Source organism: Triticum dicoccoides, chromosome 7B, assembly GCF_002162155.2.
Source record: "Triticum dicoccoides isolate Atlit2015 ecotype Zavitan chromosome 7B, WEW_v2.0, whole genome shotgun sequence".
Lineage (NCBI taxonomy): Eukaryota > Viridiplantae > Streptophyta > Magnoliopsida > Poales > Poaceae > Triticum > Triticum dicoccoides.
In genome coordinates this window covers 543,485,813-543,492,765 of record NC_041393.1, presented here as the reverse complement: position 1 = coordinate 543,492,765, position 6,953 = coordinate 543,485,813, and positions in this window count along the sequence as shown.

Below are 6,953 nucleotides of genomic sequence, written 5' to 3'. Positions count from 1 at the left end.
CTCCTGTGCTTACCCCTACGTTCCCGATTGTTCGGCTAGGAGGTAAAGGGAGCACCTCTGCGATTGTTACTGCCGGGTCAGCCGGATGTGTACCTCAGACTGGGTGAAGCCGAAGGCTAGCGTTCTTAAGGGAATATTCGGTCGGTGACCTGAAAGATGATTTATTACTTACTTATTTATCTGCCCCCAGATGCTTTTTCTGCTATTTTCGCAGTCCGGACATGCACTTTAGGGCATGCCTCCCAGGGAAAGGAACCCTTAATGGAACTATTCTCCCTGGAAGATGATTCTTACTAACCATGTAATATAACATAGCTAGTTTGGCACTTGTCTGATAAAGCATTATGACCCCTACGCCTTGTCTCCATGCATGCCCGGTTCTTTTATAACCGTCAGGGTATTCAGACACACTCCGGACTGTTGGGTCCCGAGGTTGAAGCGAAAAGGTCCGCAAAGGCAAGCGATCTACAATACGGCTAGAAGGCATTTTACATGTCATTTTTAAATTACATCGTCAAACTGACTGATTGTACTCCTCTTCAATCCCATCTAACAGGTTGTCTAATTTACAGTCCTGTTGGGAATATTTCGCGGCCAACTCTACTTGGCCATACATTAGGCTCACAAGGATCTCCTTCCCATCAGGCCCAGCAGGTCCGACCTCGGCCATGTGGTTTGGGTCAGCCTTCGGGTACCACGTCTTCACCATGGCCCAGGCCTCCCTAGCGCCTTGACGGCAGGCCGATATCTTCCATAGACGGAGCCACCGCCGTACTCCCTGAAGCTTCTCAGCAAGCCCTCCAAGACCCTCGGGCAGGGAGACGGAAGGCCATAAGGCCTGAACGATGCCGCTCATCGCCTGCCGAACACGTTCGTGCAGTTGTAGCAGCTCGGGAAGAGGGTCTCCCGTGGAACCAGGCATCTCCTCCGCCGTTCGACCCGTGAGCACACCTACAGACATATTTCTGTCAATCGACTTCCTCGCTGAACTCTTCTTTTCAAAAGAGTTTGCTCAAGCACTTACTATAAATGCCGCGACAAAGCCGCTGATTCTCCTTTACGGAGTTCGACAGCTGGACCCGAACATCTTTTAGTTCTTCGCCCAGCTGGGTGTTGGCATCTTGGAGTTTGTTCCTCTCCTGCTGCACCCTCATAAGCACCCACTCGCCGGCCTTCACCTGGCGCAGCAGCTATTGCTTGTCCGGATCTAGTCCGGCACTCTCTGCAATACTATTGTCAGACTATACACACACGCCGCACTTCATAAACTACTTCTCCTTTCAAAATATGAATTACCAGAGGGGGTCTCTGTGGCTCCCCCAGCAGCGGCTAGTGCGGCCTCAAGTTGGGCCTTGCACTCTTGAAGCTCCTGAGACAGGTGGGTATTCTTCTCAGTAAGATCCTGCATAACAAATGATCCTTACATCAGTTAGTTTAACTATTTTAAGTCTCGGGGGCTACTGGCATATATAGCCATTAAAATTCCTTACCCGTATGTCTTTTACATACTGCTCCGGGGCTTTGGTTAAACCATCTTGAGCAGCACGGAGGTGCGCGTCTCCCGCATTAAAGGCATTTAACGCCTCAGGGGAGAAACACGGGTCACGAAGAACTGTCCGACCTCAGACCTGGTGGCGGACAACCTGTCGGCATCCTCCGTTGGAGGAGCGTCCGGCTCGCGCCTTGTGCTCGCCTCCCCTTCCGGACCAGGTGTTGGAGCCTGGCTGGCGGAGGCCTGGTGGGCACCCTCTCCGGTCTCAGTCCGGCGAGCGCTTTTTCTCCTGGAAGAATCATGAGCATTAATATGCCTCCCAGGGGTCTTTCCCTTAAAGGACAATGGTGCACCGTACCTTTGCGGTGACGTTTCGATTCGCGCCGCACTCCTCTTCCGCCTGCTGGGCCGTACTGACCTCGTTTGGTCAGTCTCCACGGGCTCGGCTTCCTGCTGTGAAGGCGCCTCCTGTTGAGCACCATTGGTGCACGGTGGTCAGAAATAAGCATTAGAAAAAGTAACGGTGTCAGGACTTCGGTCGTACTCACCTGGGAAGCCGGACACAAACCGGGGTAGTCAGCCGTAATGGCGATTAAAGCATTATCTATGCTGAGCTGGTGGAACACCCCGTCAATTAAATCCACCTTAATGTCCGGATCCTCTTCGGAGGCCGTATCAAGGGATCTTCCCAGATCCTCGGGTTGTGGAGTCGGACTGTGTATGCCCTCCACATCCCGACGCAGTTCCTGCGTCAAAATCATAAAATAAGGCATTTAACTTCGAAAGCACGGGTCGGATGAATAAACGTTCACTTACCCAGCTCCGAGGGTTATTCACGGAGAACCCATTCAAGGGGCTCGTCTGGAGAAAATCCTCCTTCTCCCCCTTGTACAAGCCGGACAGGATCTTCACCAGATCCGCAGCCGATCCTGGCCCCTTGCGGCCATGACGAGTGGCGTCGTTCTCCCTGTTGAATTCCCACATGGGGTGGCCCCTATATTGGAGCGGTTGCACCCCTCGCATAATGCACGTGGCCATGATTCCAATCATGGTCAATCCAGAGTGGGCCAGTAACCTAATCCGGCCCATCAGATAATGGACGCTCCCATCATCCTCCAGTTGAGGGCTCCGCGGGCGCCAACTCAGGTGTTTCTTCAAGGGAGCATTGCTGAACTCCGGGAGGCCGATCCGAACTAGATCCGGCAGAGGGGCGTCCTCCATATAGAACCATTTCGAAGGCCAATCTTCGGACGCCTTCTTCGGGGTACCGGATGGATATCCGGTCCCGGCGATGCGCCATATTTCGGCTCCGCCCACTTGATATATTGACCCCTCGTGAGAACGGGGTACGAGGCAAAACAATCTCTTCCACAGTGCAAAATGGGGCTCGATGCCCAAGAATAGCTCGCAAAGAGCTACAAAGCCCGCGATGTGCAAAATGGAGGCAGGTCTAAGGTGGTGAAGCTGGAGTCCGTAGAACTCCAGGAGCCCCCGGAGAAACGGATGTATAGGAAATCTGAGTCCCCTTATTAAATAAGGGACAAAGCATACCCGCTCTCCTTTGGAGGGGTTGGGAACGCTCTCCGCCTGCTTTCCACCGCGGAAGGTGTCCAGTCCGGCTCGAACCGGAACCATGAAGGCTGGGGGAAGATATCCCTTGGTTTGGAGAGCCACTAGCTCGCTGTGTGGAACTGAGCATCTCCCCCAATCTCCTAGCTTAGGGCTGGGAGCGCGAGAGGAGGAGCCGCGTCGACTATCCATGGTAGAATGGATTTATGTTAGAGGCGCTTCGATGAGTACTTGCGGAAGGAGGATGGTGTGAGTTGGATCTAGATCCTCGCCTCTCTTATAGGCGGCTCGTTCACACGGCTAAGGGGGAAAATGTAAAAATACCCTAGCTTTTCGCATTCATACGACATGTGGAAGAAGGCCATTATTGGGCGTAGAAGCCAAGGAGCGCAACATTTATGAGGAAGCCGGACACTATTCGATAGGAACATGAAGTTTGAAGGAGAACCCGCCTTGCAACGCCGAAGACAGCGTGCGCGCCGGACTCGTCGTCATTGAAGCCTGGTTCGGGGGCTACTGAGGGAGTTCCGGACTAGGGGGTGTCCGGATAGCCGAACTATCATCATCGGCCGGACTCCAAGACTATGAAGATACAAGATTGAAGACTTTGTCCCGTGTCCGGATGGGACTTTCCTTGGCGTGGAAGGCAAGCTTGGCGATACGGATATGTAGATCTCCTACCATTGTAACCAACTCTGTGTAACCCTAGCCCTCTCCGGTGTCTATATAAACCAGATGGCTTTAGTCCGTAGGACGAACAACAATCATACCATAGGCTAGCTTCTAGGGTTTGGCCTCCCTGATCTCGTGGTAGATCTACTCTTGTAACACACATCATCAATATTAATCAAGCAGGACGTAGGGTTTTACCTCCATCAAGAGGGCCCGAACCTGGGTAAAACATCATGTCCCTTGTCTCATGTTACCATCCGCCTAGACGCACAGTTCGGGACCCCCTACCCAAGATCCGCCGGTTTTGACACCGACACCACTCCATCGCCCGCGCGCGCTTCCCGCCAGAAACTGTTAACGCCGCTCCAAAGAATCGGTGCCGCATTCATGCCCGGGCAGAGCGGTCGCGACCTCTCACTAGCGCAAGAGGTGATGGTTGCTTCGTCCGTCCAACTTACTGTTGGGTCTATGTGATTTGATGGCTCATTGGTCTTTATTACTGAGGTGGTAGGACTGCTAGATGTCCCACGCTTTTGGCGAAAGGAGGTACTACTAGATTACAATTTTCTCCATTCTTACAGCGCAGGAGTGCAAGAGCAGTGAAAACACGCAGTCTCAGTGATTACATGGCCCACTTCACACCATCACCATATTTTCTGGACACCGTGCGACACCTAACTCTTTACATAGTACTCCCTCCGTTCCTAAATATTACTAGATGAGTCCTCGTGCGTTGCCGCGGAACAGTCGTATATCTCTCTGCGCAAAATTATCAATTTCATAGAACTAAAAAAACTCTATAACCGCATTACAAATGTGGTAGCCAACTAAATAAACTCCCATCATCATTTAGATCATCCCACGTAAGGAAAAAAGATCAGCCAACTCCTACTGCATAATGGGATTATATTTTTCTTTTTGACATGTTAATGGGACTTAAAAGCTCACTTACATGCATGCTACCGGTGCATGCTTGCATGCAGACATGTTGATGTGATTTAAAACCCACTCACATGCATGCCATGATATTTCTGCATGCTTGCATGTGGCTTAGTGCAGAGCCTCTCAACGTCTAGATCAGGCAACTATTATGGACTGATTTAGTTCATCTAACGGCTACATTAATTTTGATGATGTGTCTCAAGGAGAGGATAGAGTATTCCTAGTAGTGGGGGCTAGCTATTACTAGTAGATAAGTCTTTGTAGAAATTCCACTAGGTGAACTACATACGGAACGAAATGAATGAATCTACACATAAAATGCATCTATATACATCCGCATGTGGTTCATGGTGAAATATCTACAAAGACTTATATTTAGGAACGGAGGAAGTACTAGTATAGTACGTAATATAATTTATCAGCGAGATAAATTTGTACAATGCTATGAAGCTTCCAGCTTCTGTTACATGTATCTTGCGTCCAAGGTTGCTCGTTGCAACATTTCATAAAATACAAAGGAGACTAACATGCATGCTATTGCATCTCAATGATTGACAAATCATAGCCAATATGTACTCCCTCCATTCCAAAATAAGTGTCTCAACTTTATGCAAACTTTAGTACAAAGTTGTACTACTACTAAAGTTGACACTTATTTTGGAACAGAGACAACTAAAGAAAAAAACGATCCATGCAGTCCCTAGCCCTTGAACCGTAAACCCTAACCAGGCTTAAATTTGTTGGGAATGTTGGAGCTACCCAAGAAATGAAGTTTGCAACCCTATGACCATCCAATCATTTTGTGCAGTTTCACCAAAATCAAGATGAGCATCCCTGTGGCAAAAAAATTGAAGAAGCGTGATTAGAATAAGATTACTGGGACTAGTTGATTCACAAATATAGTACATAGAAGCAAGTAGAGGTATGTGCGTGGCCAAGAAGTAGAGAAATATCCACAGGGAGTGATGTGGGCAGCTGGAGTAGTGGTGCAAGCCGGCTGTAAAGGGAGTTGTACCTGAGGGACGTAGCTCAACCTTGAGGAGGGCGTCGGGAGGCGGCAACTGCCCACATTGCGACAGTGAGCTAGGGACGAAGGCAACCTCACCGGCTTTGTGAGAGAGCACGGCAGGGACCCCTGATCGGGACGTGCCGACAGTGGGTTTTCACCGTCGGCGACGGCGACCACGTCTACACTAAGCATCCACCCCTTCCCCTAGCGGACGTGATCCGCCGGTATGTTAGAGATGTGGCCACAGTTGTTTTGTGCGAGAGAGTGTGAAGAGAGCAACCCCAGCAAGCAACCGTGTAGGCTGGCCCGTCCTGACTATGTATATAGTGGAGCGGTTTCCTTTTCTCTCCATATGAACCTATCATATTGTGTATGTGCCACTGAAGAAAAAAAACTTTATTTATAAATGACGCGGCACCTACTACTCGTTCTCCTATAACCTTGCGCTTGGCATCTCCAAAATATTAACCTTGCGATTAGCTCTTCGCCTCTTTGGGAAGTCGAGCAATAATGGTAGTGCAGTATATATCATTCTGGCTATATGAGACCGAATGAATTGTTGCACGTCCACCACGTGGGCGAGGGTCGAGGGGTGAGGGAGAGTGCTACATATGGAGCAAAATGAGTGAATCTACACTCTAAAATATGTCTATATACATCAGTGTTTGGAGTATGTACCAGTAGTTCATATTGAAATCTACTAAAGGACATATATATTCCAAACAATATGATATAATCTCTATAACCAAGGTATTAGTAGGGACGAGGAGTAAACAGAGGGAGTAGTAAAATTTTCTCCTCGTCCTACGAGCCACCGTGCGCATGGGCGAGTGAGCGGGCATAAGGTGGAGCAAGCTTCACCTCATCCTGCAAGCCACCGCGCCCGTGGGCGGGGGAGACGGCGTACTAAGCAAGCTTCTCCTCGTTCTGCGAGTTGACGGGACACATCAAAATTACTCCAGTGTATAGAGCCTTGCCTCTAAGGTAGGCCCCACATGGTTTGACTCTTTTTTTAATTTAACATAACGCGTCAAGTCGCAGTTTGTTTGTTCACCCATGGTAGACGATCCTCCCTCCACCAACTGGACAACCAGTACACATGCCAAATTACCACATGGGCTGACTTTTTCATACAGAAATGAGCTCCACCGTGTACCCGCGCGGGCGTGGTTGGGAAAGAGATGGGAGTACGTGTGCCGTGCATGGACCTCTTCTCTTCGTGCACGTCCCCCACTTACGTGGGTGTGTGTGAGAGATCAAACCGTGTTC